Below are 17512 nucleotides of genomic sequence, written 5' to 3'. Positions count from 1 at the left end.
TCACTCACGATTTTGTCCGGCATGCCATGTAGACGGAATACGTGTTTAATGAACAAGGTGGCCAGACCTCGAGCGGAAGGCAGGCGTGCGAGTGGCACCAGATGCACCATTTTGGAAAAATGGTCGGTGACCACCCAGATGACCGTACTGCCACCAGACTTGGGCAGGCCAACTATGAAGTCCATGCCAACCATCTCCCATGGTCTATCCGCCACTGGCAGGGGAAACAACAGCCCCGCCGGCCTCTGTCTAGAGGGTCTGTTCCGAGCACACGAAACACATGCCTGCACGTACTCCTTGACATCTCGAGCCATATGTGGCCACCAATATGACCTTGCCAGGAGTTCGGCGGTCCGTTTTTTACCAAAATGGCCACCCACTCTGGAGGCATGTGCCCAGGCGAGGACCTCCGGCCGTAGCTGAGGAGGCACCAAGGTCTTGCCCGGTGGTACCGACTCGAGCGCAACTGGAGCCACGGTCGTAAAACTCTCCGGCGGGAGAATTAACCGAGGCTCAGCTTCTCCTTCCTGAGACCACTGAACGTGAGAGAGCATCCGCACGGACGTTCTTCTCTCCAGAGAGGTAGTGGAGGGTGAAGCGGAATCGTGAGAAGAAGAGCGACCACCTGGCCTGACGGGAATTCAGGCGTTGGGCCGTCTGTAGATAGACCAGGTTTTTATGGTCCGTATATACCAGAAAGGGAAACCGGGCTCCCTCCAGGAGATGTCTCCATTCAGAAAAAGCCAACTTCATGGCTAGCAGCTCCCTGTCGCCGATGGAGTAATTTTTCTCCGCCGGTGAGAAGGTCTTGGAATAGAAGAAGCAGGGGTGCTTCCGACCTTGAGCATCCTTTTGATAAAGGACTGCTCCTGCACCGACGGAAGAAGCGTCTACCTCAAGGATAAACGGCTTATCCACATCGGGACGATGTAATATGGGAGCGCCAGCAAAATGTGATTTTATAGCCGAGAAGGCCTTGGAGACATGTTCTGACCAAGCATTGGGGTTAGCTCCTTTCTTGGTGAGAGCAACCAAAGGAGCCACCAGTGTGGAAAAGTGTGGTATGAACTGGCGGTAGTAATTCACGAACCCCAAAAAGCGCTGCACCGCTTTGAGGGAATGGGGTTCCTGCCAGTCCATAACCGCTTGTAGTTTGGCCGGATCCATGGCCAGCCCCTGGGCCGAGATGATATAGCCCAGGAACGGCAAGGACTCCTGCTCAAACTGGCACTTCTCCAGCTTGGCAAATAACGAGTTCGCCCGCAGACGGTCAAAGACCCTGCAGACGTCTCTCCGGTGGGTGGTCAAATCTGGCGAAAAGATGAGTATGTCATCCAGATAGACCACCACCGAGGTAGAGAGCATGTCGCGGAAGACGTCGTTGACAAAATCTTGGAAGACAGCTGGGGCATTACAAAGGCCAAAGGGCATAACCAGGTATTCGTAATGGCCATCCCTGGTATTAAAAGCTGTCTTCCATTCGTCTCCTTCGCGAATGCGGATCAGGTTGTATGCACCCCGCAGATCTAGTTTAGTAAAGATCCGGGCCCCCCGCAACCTGTCAAATAACTCCGAGATCAACGGTAGGGGGTATTTGTTTTTAACCGTGATAGCATTGAGACCTCGGTAGTCGATGCAGGGGCGTAGCTCTCCGTTCTTCTTCTGTACAAAGAAGAACCCGGCACCAGCCGGTGACACCGATTTTCTGATGAAACCCCTAGCCAGGTTCTCCCGGATATACTGGGACTTAGCCTCCGTCTCAGGGAGTGATAAAGGGTAAACACAGCCTCGGGGAGGCTCTGTGCCTGGCAGGAGATCAATCGGGCAATCATAGGAACGGTGCGGTGGGAGCGTCTCCGCAGACTTCTTAGAGAAGACGTCCGCGTAATGGTGGTAGGGTTTGGGGAGCGAGGAGAGATCCGCAGGCAGTTCTGTGGAAGCCACCTGAACGCTGCCCCTCAGGCACCTTCCCTCACAGTCCTTGCCCCAGCCCAGTATCCTCCCTGAAGCCCAGTCAATATGCGGGGAGTGGCAACGAAGCCAGGGAACTCCGAGGAGCACCTGATCGATGCCATTGGGCATAATTAGCAGGGACAGAGTCTCCCGATGTGAGGGTGAAATAGAGAGTCCGAGTGGGGCTGTCTGATGGGTCACCTGAGATGGTAACGGTGCCCCATTTACAACCCTGATGGTCAGAGGTTGGGGGAGTATCACCAGAGGGATAGCGTGTCTCTGGGCAAAAGTCGAGGACATAAAGTTCCCCTCGGCCCCGGAATCCAGGGTGACCTCTGCCTCCCAGGAGGAGGACCCACTATCTAATGTACCCCGGAACACCGGTTTGGGTGAAAAGGGTCCCACCTTGGATTGACCACCACCTACGGCCACTGAACGTGGTCGTCTTTTCGGCCGCTGAGGGCATGTGCCAGCCGAGTGGCCCAACTGTCGGCACTGATAACAGCGCACAGAGGTTCGCATCGGACGCAACTTAGTGCCGGTGCGAGACACCTCCATAGGCTCAGAGGAGAGGTGCTCCTGTGCAGGAAATTTCAGCGGCTCAGAAAAGGTGGGAGCCAAATTAACCCTACGTTTGGATTGCGCTCGTTCCAACCCGCGCTCCGTGTAGCGGAGATCAATGCGGGTGGAAACGGCGATCAACTCCTCCAAACTGGTGGGAATCTCCCTAGTAGCTAGAGCATCTTTTACGTGCTCAGCCAGGCCTCTCCAAAACACCGGGACCAACACTTTGTCCGGCCACTCTAACTCGGAAGCCAGTGTCCAAAACTGGACAGCATGATGGCTAACCGAAAGTGACCCTTGTGTTAAAGATAACAGTTGGAGAGCCGTATCGTGGGTGACCCGTGGTCCCAAGAAGACTTGCTTCAGAGCCGCGAGGAACTGAGCAGCCCCCTGTACCACGGGATCACCACGTTCCCACAATGGCGTGGCCCACTGTAATGCCCGGCCAGACAACAGAGAGACAATAAATCCCACCTTAGCACGCTCCGTAGGGAACCGTGCAGCCAGCAACTCCAGCTGGATGGAGCACTGACTAACGAATCCCCTACAGGAGGCACTATCACCCGAAAACTTATCGGGGAGCGGGAGGCGAGACATTGTCGGCAGGGGCAAAAGTGTGGGCGCACGTGAGACAGCCTCAGCGACTGTCTGAGCAGCAGCTAGCGCAGCATTCGCAGCTGAGTTGGTGCTCTCAATAGCCGCCAACCTGCTCTCCAGCTGCCGAATGTAGCGCTGCAGCTGCTGCACGTCTGCCATTGCAAGCCAGACCCTGGCGCTAGTGTAATGTTAGGGTCGGCGGAACGCACCAGATATAAATAATGGAAGGCGCGTTCGCCGCCCGGGGTCCACCGTGCGGTAGATGACAAGACCGCTGCTGGACAATGGCAGATACGCTAGAAGTGCGAAACAGCGCTCGGGTTAACGTCACCCGAGAGCCTGAGAGCGGACTCTGTTTAGTCACAGAGACGCCAAAGTATGAACTAGACGTAAAGGCTGAACCTGTTAGCTGCACAGGTCAGCCGGCGTGTGGCGTCGCAGCTGCGAACACCAAAAGCTGCTACTACTGCAGCGCGGCCGTAACTGAAGCCGCTAAGCGACGATGCCGGAGGAGCCGGGCACCGACGGACGCTAGTGTAGGTGAGGAAGGCTCAGTGGCGTGTAGCCTGCCACAATCTGGAGCTGACTAACCCAACATACTGTCACCATTCGTAATATCCGAGGGAAGGGGTTTCATAATAAGTCAGACACCAGTCCATGCATCCATCACCATACACACACAGCATAATATGCTACACTAGCGCATGGCCGAGCCGCCATGCAGGCTTTTTATAGCCATGTGCTTCTGGGACCTTCCAGTACTATAGGAAGGACCAATCAGATCCGACATAGGACCTTCACATGTGACCCCTGCTCTCCACTGAGAGGACAAGTTGCGGGCATGCCCAGTCGCACGGCGCGAGGACTTAGCCTCTAGAGCAGTTCCCTGCAAAGCAGGTTGCGTTATCATTGCTGCACCAGAGGTGGCAGCAACATCCAGGCTCACAGAACGAGTTTGCGGGGAATGCCCGGCTCGCCGAGATTGCTGAGCAGGAGTCCGAGCGGTCGGAGGAGAATGGGAGACCGCAGGATGTCTGGCTCTGGATTCCTGCCGTGCAGCGCCAGGAATCCGACGCCTAACACTCAGGATGGACCGGAGTAAGACTGAGACTGGAGTAGGACGGCAGGAACACTGAAGGCAGGACTGGAGTAGGACGGCAGGAACACTGAAGGCAGGACTGGAGTAGGACGGCAGGAACACAAGGCAGGACTGGAGTAGGACGGCAGGAACACAAGGCAGGACTGGAGTAGGACGGCAGGAACACAAGGCAGGACTGGAGTAGGACGAGAGGAACACTGAAGGCAGGACTGGAGTAGGTAACCAGGAACACGGGTAGCAGGACTGAGAAGCTGCTGTGAGGAGCAGCCGAGACAGGAACTGCAGGAGCAGAGTGTGCACGATGGAGCGAGGCCAGAGTGTCAGGAAACACAACGATCAGGCGCCTCCCTCAGGGGGAAGCGGCCTGATATGGCCCCGTCTGGTCAGCCATTGGTCCAAAGGTGCTTCCGGGTCAGGGCACAGCCGGAGCATAGGAAGGAGGCGCGGCCGCGGCCTATGGCGCATGCGCATAGCATGCAGGGAAGGCATCGGTCGCGGGCCTGTCTCAGGTGACCGCCGCGGCCGTCGGGTGGAGAGAGGCTGCGGCGTGGGAGCGGAGGGCGACTGCGGCGTGGGAGCGGAGGCCGGGTGAGTATGGCGGAGCGGTGTAACAGAAATCTCTTGTCAATTTTTCTTTTCCGTCCACATCTAGGGAGGTTAGCCACAGTGCCATGGGCTTTAAACTTCTTGATGACACTGCGCACGGTAGACACAGGAACATTCAGGTCTTTGGAGATGGAACAAAAATCAATTTAAATACTAAAGGGTCTCAAGTAGAAATCATATAGCATACCCTAAAACTAATATTTTATTAATAAAAAACCCACCAGGGTTACACCACAAGTGAACACAAAAGACAAAACAAAAAAGTGTCCAAAAGTAAATATATTAAAATGATTTGTGGGGAATGTCCTAGGAGTCCCTATTGAGGTAACCTATTTACACCTTCCTGACCGCGGAGGTTGGCACCCTAGGGGGAACGTTGTGGCGCCCCCGCTCAACGATGGCTGTCCCTAGGGGCCCTATTGTACCCTAGCACCACTAATGAAGTCCCTTCCCCGATGCTAAGGGAACCTCTACCAAAAAACAGAGACAAACCTACGATGAGGGGGACCCTAGAACCCACAAAATGTTACACATAAAAAGGAACACATGAATAGATAGGCCTATGGGGAGACAGTGCTGTCTTGACTCATGGCTCAGGCATATAAATATGACTGACAAAAGTACAGTACATCATGACTCATCAGCTGCAAACAGTATGTGTCAATCCACCTAATTATCGCAGCATGTGTATTGCTTCACAGACATGTATATGTATAGTCCAAAATACCACATCCTCATAGGTCATGATTAATAAACTTAGCCAAGGTCGAAAAACACATGTAGAGCTTATGCCCACACCATCAGTTTTCAGTTTTCATCATATTATCAAAAAGCGGATAGAACATATCCTCGGTGGAAAGCTCAAAATAAAAATGGGATACTCATCGTATACTCCAACAGCCTCCCCATAGCCTAAATACGCCTCGACGCGTTTCACCCCTCTGGGATCATCAGGAGGCTCGATAGCAACCTTACTAGTGTCCTAGTGTGGTAAAGTGGCCGGACTGTCCCGATATCCCTCCATTTAAATCCGCCACCACAGCGTACGCCAGCCCTGAACGCTGCGTGGAGACACTCCCCCTAGCATCTGTGCGCATGTCAAGCCGGAGCGTCACAGATCACCTGATAATCAGGGCGCTCAGTCGGCACATCTCCCCACAGTGCGCATGTCTGAACTCCAGACAGAGATCACGCAGTATGTCTCGTGATAACTTAACATAGATCGATCGAGTGCGCACCCGCAGCATGTCTCATGATAGCTTAACATAGATCAATCCGGTGTGCACCCCAGCCACACAGCGCACATAACAACCGCTAACATATAAGATAGTGATCTCGGACCAAATAGCGCAATGTCAATAGTATATATATATAAACAGGACACGCATCTTGTTAAACAGTCGCATGCGTCAGATAACCAACAACAACCCGGAGACCATAGCGATATCTCCTAATGACATAAATACGAATAATCTCTAAAAAAAGAGAGAGATAATATCATGCACAGGTCCTAATATAAACATTGTATATAGCCATAAAGGCAGATAGATACAGACTAATAGAAATTCAGTTCCCGATATATGTATATATGAGCTTATCAATAATTCACTTAAATTATCCTGGAGACCTCAATAGTTTTCTCCAATACTAAGTTACATAAAAACATACTAAAGATGAATAACCATTTTATTGAATCTACCTAGATGGTTATTGATTAGGGGGTCTCACGTCTCCTGGAAAAATGAGGGAAATGATATCAAAACAATCTACATGGAAGTCATCAATCAGGTTTATGCAAATCTTATTAATAGAGGAAAAGAAGATTTTTGAGAAAACAAATAGCCAACTTAATAGATTGATTGAGCAGGTATTGAAGCATAAAACCGACTCTGATTTTGGTAGGAGGGAGGGACTTCTACAAACCTCTGTGGAAAGATATCAGGCCCTTTTGAAGGAAAGAAAACATCTTCAGTTTCAGAGGGACCTGAGAGATTTCAGTGAAAACCAAATATTTAATTTTCAAACAGAGAGGCATTCTGAGGCATCATCTTCAGATTTAGAGACCTCTGACACAGACAGAACTGAAAATACACTATTTTGTGCACCTTTTTCTAGAGGTGCTGTCCCTAAACAGAGATGGCAGGGGGGGGAGGGGAGGGAGGAGACGAGGAAGGGGGTCATACAGGGGTGGGATGAGACAACAAGTATCCCATATAGTATCCAGCATACCAGCGGCACCTGTAGGACCCCCTTCTGTGACTCCCTCTTCTACTACACCCTTATCCTCCTCTTTTTTGGAGCAAGGTGCGAGGGTCAGGTTACCAGCTAAGAACTCGGTTCAATTAATCAAAGGTCAGGTTTTAAATCTGTCCTCGCATATTCTGAGTGGAGAGGAATTGAATGTGCTATCAAGGGGCCTTAACTTTGTGCCGACAAATAGTTACAATTGTTTCGAGTGGGTAAAGGATTTGAACCTGTTCTGTAGAAAATTAAAATGGAAGACATTTTTTAGACACAATGATCGAGAGGAAGGCCTCAGGCAGGGTCTCAGTGATGAAGATATCGAGAGTTATCAAGCACTTGTGGGTCTCCTTAGAGAGAATGAGAACATCCCAGAGGACGGTAAAGGTCCATTCACTAAATTAAAGAATAAAAGTGAAAAGATGCCACCATTGGGTGACACTAAAAACATTGACATTTTTATGTCACTAGTGGAGAGAGATCTCAAAATGCTCAATAATAAAAAGAAGGGCTGGGATGAAGTAGAAAATTTGACGGTAGGAAAACGTGATGCTCTCTTTGGTCTTAAAAACAATGATCAGGTGGTCATAAAATCATCTGACAAAGGTGGTAATCTTGTGATTATGAACCATCGTGAATATCACAAGATGTGTCAAAATATTCTACAGGACAGGTCAACATATGAGGTCCTTAACATTAATCCAATACCTAAATATAAGGGAGAATTGACTGAAATGGTCGAGGGGGCCTTGCTTGACAAATTAATTTCAAAGACTGAATATGATTTTTTGTTACCCAAGTTTCCGGTAATGGCGACTTTTTATGCACTTCCAATAGTGCATAAAGGTCTAGATCCACTTAAGGGACGACCCATAGTCACAGGGGTTGATTCCCTGACACAAAATTGTGGGATCTATGTTGACCAAATTCTACGTCCCTTTGTTATTTCGATGCCATCATACCTCAGGGATACATCGGATCTTTTATTGAAATTGGAGGGTATTCACCTTGATGGGGATGCTTGGCTGGCATCGATCGATATAGAAGCACTATACAGTAGCATCCCACATTGGGATGGAATGAGAAGTGTGGAACATTTTCTTCAACAGAGATCAATAGCCTGTAGAAAACACAATGCCTTTGTATTATCTCTTCTTGGTTTCACACTTACACATAATGTGTTTACCTTTGATGGGGAGTACTTCCACCAGCTCAGGGGCACTGCGATGGGGAGTTCTTGTGCCCCTTCGTATGCAAATTTGTTCCTGGGCTGGTGGGAGGAAACCATTGTCTTTGGAGGAGAATTAAAATGGTGGCAGGAATATATCTCTATGTGGTATCGTTATATAGATGATGTTTTTGTGGTATGGACAGGCAGTAAAGGACAATTTGAGACTTTTTTAGGTGAACTCAATTGCAATGATATCAATCTCAGATTTACCCATGAGATCGAGAAACAAGTATTGGTCTTTTTGGATGTTAAAATCAGTAGAGAGTCCTTTGGAACTATATCCACAATCATTCATCGCAAACCCACTAGCACTAACAGTCTGCTTCATTGGCAGAGTCACCATCCTACTCCTCTAAAGAGGGGTATCCCTAAAGGCCAGTTTCTTAGGCTGAGGAGAAATTGTTCGAGGAATGACTATTTCTATTATCAGGCTGGAGACATGTATAACAGATTTAGAGAGAAGGGTTATCCGTTACATGTTCTAGATACAGCATTTAAATTTGCTGAGAAAGCAGATAGGCAACAACTTTTACAAAAACATACTGATAAGGATATGTCAGAAACTCTGAGGATTATAGGTACATTCGATACCAAACATCAAGAAGTTAGAACAATCTTGATGAAACATTGGGACATTTTGAGATTGGACCCCGAGATTGGTGGCCTGATAGGCGAACGGCCAAATATCACATTCAGGAAGGGGAAATCTCTGAGGGATATGCTAGTGCATAGCCAGTACAAGAGACCGGCCAAGAAAGGAACTTGGCTTGAGAGGAAACCTGTCGGCTTCTTTAAATGTGGAGGCTGCAGTTTATGTAAGTGGATGAAACCTAACAAATCCTTCAACAGTTCGGTGACAGGGAAGGTTTTTTATCAACGAGACTTCTCAAACTGTAAGACCACTGGTGTGGTCTCTCTTGCCACATGTTTCTGCCCAAAAGATTATGTAGGTAAAACTAAAAGGGAGTTTAGAAGTTGAGTGGGGGAACATGTGGGAGATATCAGAAATAGAAGGGATACTCCACTTGCTATACATATGCGATGTGCTCACAATAATTCCCTTGCGGATATAAAATTTACGATCATTGAGGTGGTCAATCTGAATCCCCGTGGGGGCAATATAGATAAGACCATCCTCAAAAGAGAGTGTGAGTGGATCTTCAGAATGGAAAGCCTCGAACCATTAGGCCTCAATGAACAACTGTCATTTGCCTGTTTTTTATAGTAGAACAGGCCCCTTGAAATACGTCAGGCTAGGCCTTTACTGTATTTCTTGATTGTAATGTTTGCCATATACTAACCAATGAGAATATATTCTTCTATTTATTATTTTTTATTTTTATTTAGTACCTCTTTTTGAATGCTGGACCTGATTGCAACTCTTGGGGGAGTCTAGACTAAGACCCCTATGGATTTTCCATGTAGATTGTTTTGATATCATTTCCCTCATTTTTCCAGGAGACGTGAGACCCCCTAATCAATAACCATCTAGGTAGATTCAATAAAATGGTTATTCATCTTTAGTATGTTTTTATGTAACTTAGTATTGGAGAAAACTATTGAGGTCTCCAGGATAATTTAAGTGAATTATTGATAAGCTCATATATACATATATCGGGAACTGAATTTCTATTAGTCTGTATCTATCTGCCTCTATGGCTATATACAATGTTTATATTAGGACCTGTGCATGATATTATCTCTCTCTTTTTTTAGAGATTATTCGTATTTATGTCATTACGAGATATCGCTATGGTCTCCGGGTTGTTGTTGGTTATCTGACGCATGCGACTGTTTAACAAGATGCGTGTCCTGTTTATATATATACTATTGACATTGCGCTATTTGGTCCGAGATCACTATCTTATATGTTAGCGGTTGTTATGTGCGCTGTGTGGCTGGGGTGCACACCGGATTGATCTATGTTAAGCTATCATGAGACATGCTGCGGGTGCGCACTCGATCGATCTATGTTAAGTTATCACGAGACATACTGCGTGATCTCTGTCTGGAGTTCAGACATGCGCACTGTGGGGAGATGTGCCGACAGAGCGCCCTGATTATCAGGTGATCTGTGACGCTCCGGCTTGACATGCGCACAGATGCTAGGGGGAGTGTCTCCACGCAGCGTTCAGGGCTGGCGTACGCTGTGGTGGCGGATTTAAATGGAGGGATATCGGGACAGTCCGGCCACTTTACCACACTAGGACACTAGTAAGGTTGCTATCGAGCCTCCTGATGATCCCAGAGGGGTGAAACGCGTCGAGGCGTATTTAGGCTATGGGGAGGCTGTTGGAGTATACGATGAGTATCCCATTTTTATTTTGAGCTTTCCACCGAGGATATGTTCTATCCGCTTTTTGATAATATGATGAAAACTGAAAACTGATGGTGTGGGCATAAGCTCTACATGTGTTTTTCGACCTTGGCTAAGTTTATTAATCATGACCTATGAGGATGTGGTATTTTGGACTATACATATACATGTCTGTGAAGCAATACACATGCTGCGATAATTAGGTGGATTGACACATACTGTTTGCAGCTGATGAGTCATGATGTACTGTACTTTTGTCAGTCATATTTATATGCCTGAGCCATGAGTCAAGACAGCACTGTCTCCCCATAGGCCTATCTATTCATGTGTTCCTTTTTATGTGTAACATTTTGTGGGTTCTAGGGTCCCCCTCATCGTAGGTTTGTCTCTGTTATTTGGTAGAGGTTCCCTTAGCATCGGGGAAGGGACTTCATTAGTGGTGCTAGGGTACAATAGGGCCCCTAGGGACAGCCATCGTTGAGCGGGGGCGCCACAACGTTCCCCCTAGGGTGCCAACCTCCGCGGTCAGGAAGGTGTAAATAGGTTACCTCAATAGGGACTCCTAGGACATTCCCCACAAATCATTTTAATATATTTACTTTTGGACATTTTTTTTGTTTTGTCTTTTGTGTTCACTTGTGGTGTAACCCTGGTGGGTTTTTTATTAATAAAATATTAGTTTTAGGGTATGCTATATGATTTCCTCTTTGGAGATGGACTTGTAGCCTTGAGATTGCTCATGCTTCCTCACAATTTGGTTTCTCAAGTCCTCAGACAGTTCTTTGGTCTTCTTTCTTTTCTCCATGCTCAACGTGGTACACACAAGGACACAGGACAGAGGTTGAGTCAACTTTAATCCATGTCAACTGGCTGCAAGTGTGATTTAGTTATTGCCAACACCTGTTAGGTGCCACAGGTAAGTTAAGCGGGAGTCACACACAGCGATCTCGCTAGCGAGATCGCTGCTGAGTCACAACTTTTGTGACGTAACAGCGATCTCACCAGCGAGATCGCTGTGTCTGACAGCGATCAGCGAGCGGCCCCCCTGCCGGTATCGCTGATCGCTGGAAGAAACCTCTGGACATATTTTTGGTCGCTGGTCTCCCGCTGGCCAGCACGCATTGCTGCGTGTGACAGGCGGGAGACCAGCGATCAGCTGTAAAAAATAGAATCAAAATAAAAAATATAGTTATTCTAACCATCCGACGTCCCGCGCAGCCATCCTCTCTCCACGCTCCGGTCCCAGTGATCCTTTGCACGAATGACCGCGAGACTTCGCGCTCCCGCGAGACGTCTCGCGGTCATTCTCGCAAAGGATCACTGGGACCGGAGCGTGGAGAGAGGATGGCTGCACGGGACGTCGGATGGTGAGAATAACTATATTTTTTATTTTGATTCTATTTTTTACAGCGATGACAAGCGATGCCAGGCGCTCGGCATCGCTGTGCTGATCGCTGGTGAAGCTGTCTGTGTGACAGCTCACCAGCGATCACATAGCGACTTACCAGCGATCCTGACACCTTGATATCGGTGTCGGGATCGCTGGTAAGTCGCTATGTGTGACTCCAGCTTTACAGGTGCTGTTAATTACACAAATTAGAGAAGAATCACATGATTTTTCGAACAGTGCCAATACTTTTGTCCACCCTCTTTTTTATGTTTGGTGTGGAATTATATCCAATTTGGCTTTAGGACAATTCTTTGTGTTTTTTCATTTAAGTCAAATTAAATGAAGATAATAATACCAAAGAATTTGTGTTTGCAATCATTTTCAGGAAGAAACTGAGTATTATCTGACAGAATTGCAGGGGTGTCAATAGTTTTGGCCACAACTGTATGTGTGATTATACCTGACACACCTGCGGGTTCCTCTCAGCTTCAGCTTCCATTTCACAGGCCAACATGGTTGCAATAGTGTTGCCATACAGCAGAGCTGCAGCTGTTAACATGCTTATAAGGAGACAAAGTTCAGTTCTACTGTTCTGTGTTATTACTTGTCTCTCATTGCTAACTCATCTTTCATTTATAATAATCTCTGGAGGCAGATTCTCATGCAGATCAGTGTCCTCCCCATAGCTCATTTACATATAAGGAAAATGTGGATTTCTCTGGAATAAGACATCAGATCACAGATGTTCCCCATGACTTACATGTCCGTATAGACGGCTTAGGAGGGTTGATCCTACTGACATAATCCCTTTAATGTGGCGTCCATCTAACAGGCCCTACTGTATGCCTCATACATCTTACTTTCTAGCACTTTTTCAACTGAATCCAACAGTATATGCCATATTACAGCCCTGCACTACACAGCAGAACACAAACTACTGAGCCATGAGGTTTCCATGTGCCTTCGTATCCCGCATACAGCTCTACAATGTGGATGAGGCCCAACTCTGCAATCAATAGTTATTCCTCCAGCAATACCTCAATCATGGCATTACCTCGAGGGGTACAGATCCAGACAGACTCTTAAGGCCCCTTTACATTTAGCGATGCACCAGCGATCCGACCCGGTCAGAATCGATGGTGCATCGCTAAATGGTCGCTAGTGAGCTGCCAAACAGGCAGATCTCACAGCGATGTAGCGACGCAGCAGCGGTTGTTACTTACCTTTCACACACAGCAATGCTGTCGTCCTCCCGCCCGCGTCCACGTGTAGTGTCGGTGGTGGGGTGCCGAGCTGGGGGGGGTGGTCCTACTTTTATACCGCGCAGAGATGACAACAGAGACACGATGGAGGCAGATTCTGGGTGCAACAGGTCCAAGTTTATTTCTTCACTTGCCGTCCGACTGACGGCACACCTCGCGGCCCTCCGTTTCCAGAGCCGCTTCTCACACCGTACACTGGAGACGTGTCTGCACACACCGTCCCCTCCTTTACTGTCGACGCTCCTGACAGTTCCGTCACTGTGGCCGCCTTAGGCCCATTAACCAACAGCGCTTCTACTGCTCAGTCGTCGTGTCACATACGGTGTCTTACACCCAGTACCTCGTCTCAACTGCGGTCCTTTCCTGTCAGGACCACCCCCCTGACGTCCTCTCTCCTCAGTCCCCCTGGTCTGGATTCTCCTCAGAGTGCACAGACTGTCGTAGTCCTCCTGTCACTTGAGCTCCACCTGGGGACTGGAACTTTCTGGAACCCTCCCTCAATATTTATAACTCCCCCGGTTCCTTGAAACTGTCACTCTAACTGTCACCACGCCCCCCATGACCAACGGTTTCTAAAGCCCTAAGCTGCTGTAAAGTCCTTTGCTCACACTCCACCCTGCCATCTAATGGTCATCCCAAGGTACTGCACGTCCACTACACTTTCCTAGTTGTTTCCCCACTGTAATCACTGTCTCCTACCTACACTGTGCAAACCTATCATTCTTCACTCTGACTAGTCCGTCCGTCCGTCAGGTCACCTTCCCTACACACGCATCGCTCGTCGGCGCCAGCAGGAAGCGCCCGACGAGAAATGGAGCTGCGCGATCAGCAACAGACAGCGGGGGAGCCGGTCGGAGGTAAGTATCACACATAGTGATATCGCTAGCAATATCGCTGTTGCGTCACAAAATCGGTGACGCTTTAGCGATATTGCTAGTGATATTGCTATGTGTAAAACCCCCTTTAGAGTTAATGCCTAACTTTATTGTAACTATAGTAATAAGACCTGTACTCAGCTTATCTATGTCTTAATTAATACAACAGAAACATAATAGCCTTCCTAATTGCTGAATTATAACCTTAGAAGACGTTATTCCTGTTGACCGCAAGATGAGAGGCCATGGCCAGAGGTATGGACAGGGTCTAATGAGGAAGTGACACGTGCTCATTTCCTATTGTTATGTGAGCGAAGTCCAACACTCCTATCACTATGCACATCACAACACAAAACCACCAGCAGTCAGAGATGCAATCTCCTGCATATCTGCAGACCAGTTAGGCATGGATTGGCACATGCCGCTATGTCATGGCATTCAATAAGTGTGCCATGAAACCATATTCTCACACACTTACTGTAATACAAATAGTCTACATTGTATTAATCATTTTCCAAACTATGAATTGTTATCAGTTATTCATTGGATGTCCTCATGTCAGTCCTTTATAAGGTTCGTTTCCTCTTTCCAACCAAAATGAGACAAGCACCCTCCTTTAGACAATGTCATTAGGTATTCATGCCGGCCACCATGTGCCCCCTGTATAAGAATATCAGCCATGTCTTCAGAGGCAGAGCTAACCAGTCCTACGAATACACCATGTGCTCATCCTCATTTCTAAGCCGCCATTTCTTGAATCTTATTTTTTCAGTAGGTAACAGAAGGAAATGAGGCTAATGAGGAAACAATGCATCTCTCCAATCCATACACAGGCTTCAGAAACTAATGGTTCTGCAAATGATTTTGCGTTGAATTATTAAACATTAGGGCAATGCTCTTTGAGCCTTATTTTAATTACATCAGACATGGTTCAAAAAGGAAAAAGATCCATAAACAATAACATGTTCCTTAGGCATTGGAAAAATGGATCATAACTGGTTAAATGGACTAAGAGAGGAGCTTCATAGACTATGGATGGAGGCAATAAAACTCATGAATCTTTGTTTTGTACTGGAATTCCAAGAATTTTCTCTATTTAGTGAGGACACGATCAAACGTCAATGCAAGGCTCCACAGAGCACATCCAAGCTCCGCACAGTCACAGCCAGATCTCCTTGAAGAACAATCACATATGACCCACAAGACACGTAAAAGGAGCATCTCATCTACAAGAGGAAACATGGCTCTCGCTCTAGTCTAGCTGCATGGCCACAATTACTGTGGAAACGTCAATGGAAAGCAGCGCAATAAGAGCAGAAACGGGGCGCACATTCAGGAGTACCATGCATAGGAGAAGGCATCTCCCCAGCTTTCTTCTCTGTTATTAGCCAGCTGACCTGACACACATACATGCATTTCCATTCATTATCACTCTTCAAACTTAAATGGTGACTCTACTGTACTTTGATCTATTGTTCTAAAGTGCAAACGATGCTGTGGTTTCCTACTGGGGCCAGCAACAGCTGCAGCAGGAATATCCCAGACAGTGCGCCTTGGGCTGGATGGCTATGGCAGCAGATTATCTGGCATTGAGCTGTCTAGACTGTTATTAATATGACACTGATTCAATGTACTGACCCACTAGGTTGTAGCTCCTTTCTTACAAGGGAAAGTGAAAACCTGTCAGAAGAGCTTGAATTAGCAGGGTCCACATGGAATCTTCATTGTGCACACATACACCATAAATGAGCACAAACAATGACAAGCTATATGTATTTGTTGTCACCACCACATCCAGGCGGCAGTGTCAGCACAGGAACCGCCAGCATTAGAGATTAGTGTCACCCAACATGCCAGAAACAAGGCAGCACACAAAGTTTCCCAGCGATTTACTAATAAGGTCCATGTGGATATGTCTCCTGTCAACCGGTGATCCTAACAGGGCTGCCTGCATTAGTGCCATTCTACCTTGGCTGAGCAATGTACATGGCTTCTATATATTTAGAGCTGTCCAGCATCAAAAAGTGCCAAATATAACATGCATTTCATTAATCCATTCCCATTGTATTGTGAGGAATAGGCAGACATTAACCCGAACACTGGGGAAAAGGGCAGATACAGTCAGGGCAACGCTTTGTCTATTAATGTAAGTGACTTCCCAGCTCCCATTATGCTATAGTAATAACAGGGCAGCACATGGAGGAGACAATTGGTACAAGCCGAAGGCAACACAACAGAGGGTGCAAGTATGTATATGTGTATATTATATGTATACAGTGAGTGCATATGATGTGTATATACAGAGTGTGTGTGTATAGATCATACATATAGTGAGTGCATATGATGTGTATATATTCATTTATATAGTTATATAAAGTGTGTGTGTGTATATATATATATATATATATATATATGTATATAATGTGCATATATAGTGTGTGTACAGATCATACATATAGTGAGTGTATATAATGTGTATAGTGTGTGTACAGATCATACATATAGTGAGTGTATATGATGTGTATAGTGTGTGTACAGATCATACATATAGTGAGTGTATATAATGTGTATATATAGTGTGTGTACAGATCATACATATAGTAAGTGTATATATTCATTTATATAGTATATATGTATATATATATATATGTATATAGTGAGTGTATATGATGTGTGTACAGTATATGTATATGAGTGCCTGTGATGTGTATATAAAGTGTGTACAGATCATACATATAGTGAGAGCATATGATGTGTATATATTCATTTATATAGTTATATAGTGTATATATATATGTATATAGTGAGTGTATATGATGTGTGTAAGGTATACATATATGTATAAAGTGAGTGCATATGATGTGTATAGTGTGTACAGATCACACATATAGTGAGTGTAAATATTCATTTATATAGTCATATAGTGTGTATATAGTGAGTGTATATGATGTTAGTGCTTTTACATATATTCATACACACGCCATACACTCACTATATACAGTATATGTACAGTATGCCACTCAGCACTGTCAGGGATCCCTCCTGTGAGTGAGATGAGGCCATTGTAAGGAATAATCGGAGTAGTGTCCTGGGATTTGTGCTGATCTAAGGAGGCGGCAGCATGAAAGATCCCTGTGATCTGCTGATGAGGCCTCATTGGGATCAGTGGATCCCGGCACACAGCAGGATCTGGGGATGTGGACAGGTAAAGCCATGTTGAGCCCCACAACTTAATTCTCCGCATTTGGAGCCACATGGAGAAGAATAGAGGAGCCTGCTGCTCTCGGCTTCATCAGTGACATGATGTCCCTCCAATGAATGTGACAGTGCCGGCAGTGCTAGAGACGGCAGTGCTAGAGATGACAGTGCCGGCAGTG

At 46.8% G+C, this 17512-nt stretch overlaps 1 protein-coding gene across 2 annotated transcripts in view; it reads right to left on the bottom strand.

Annotated features, from left to right (window-relative positions):
* The window catches only part of KLF7 (KLF transcription factor 7), a 474435-nt gene that overhangs the window by 456307 nt on the left and 616 nt on the right, over positions 1 to 17512 (bottom strand). The window lies entirely within an intron of this gene.

This window comes from Dendrobates tinctorius, unplaced genomic scaffold (genome assembly GCF_039654945.1).
Source record: "Dendrobates tinctorius isolate UK_male_01 unplaced genomic scaffold, ASM3965494v1 ptg000125l, whole genome shotgun sequence".
NCBI classification, from domain to species: domain Eukaryota; kingdom Metazoa; phylum Chordata; class Amphibia; order Anura; family Dendrobatidae; genus Dendrobates; species Dendrobates tinctorius.
Note: the sequence above shows the minus strand (reverse complement) of the source record. Positions and strands in the feature narration are given on the sequence as shown.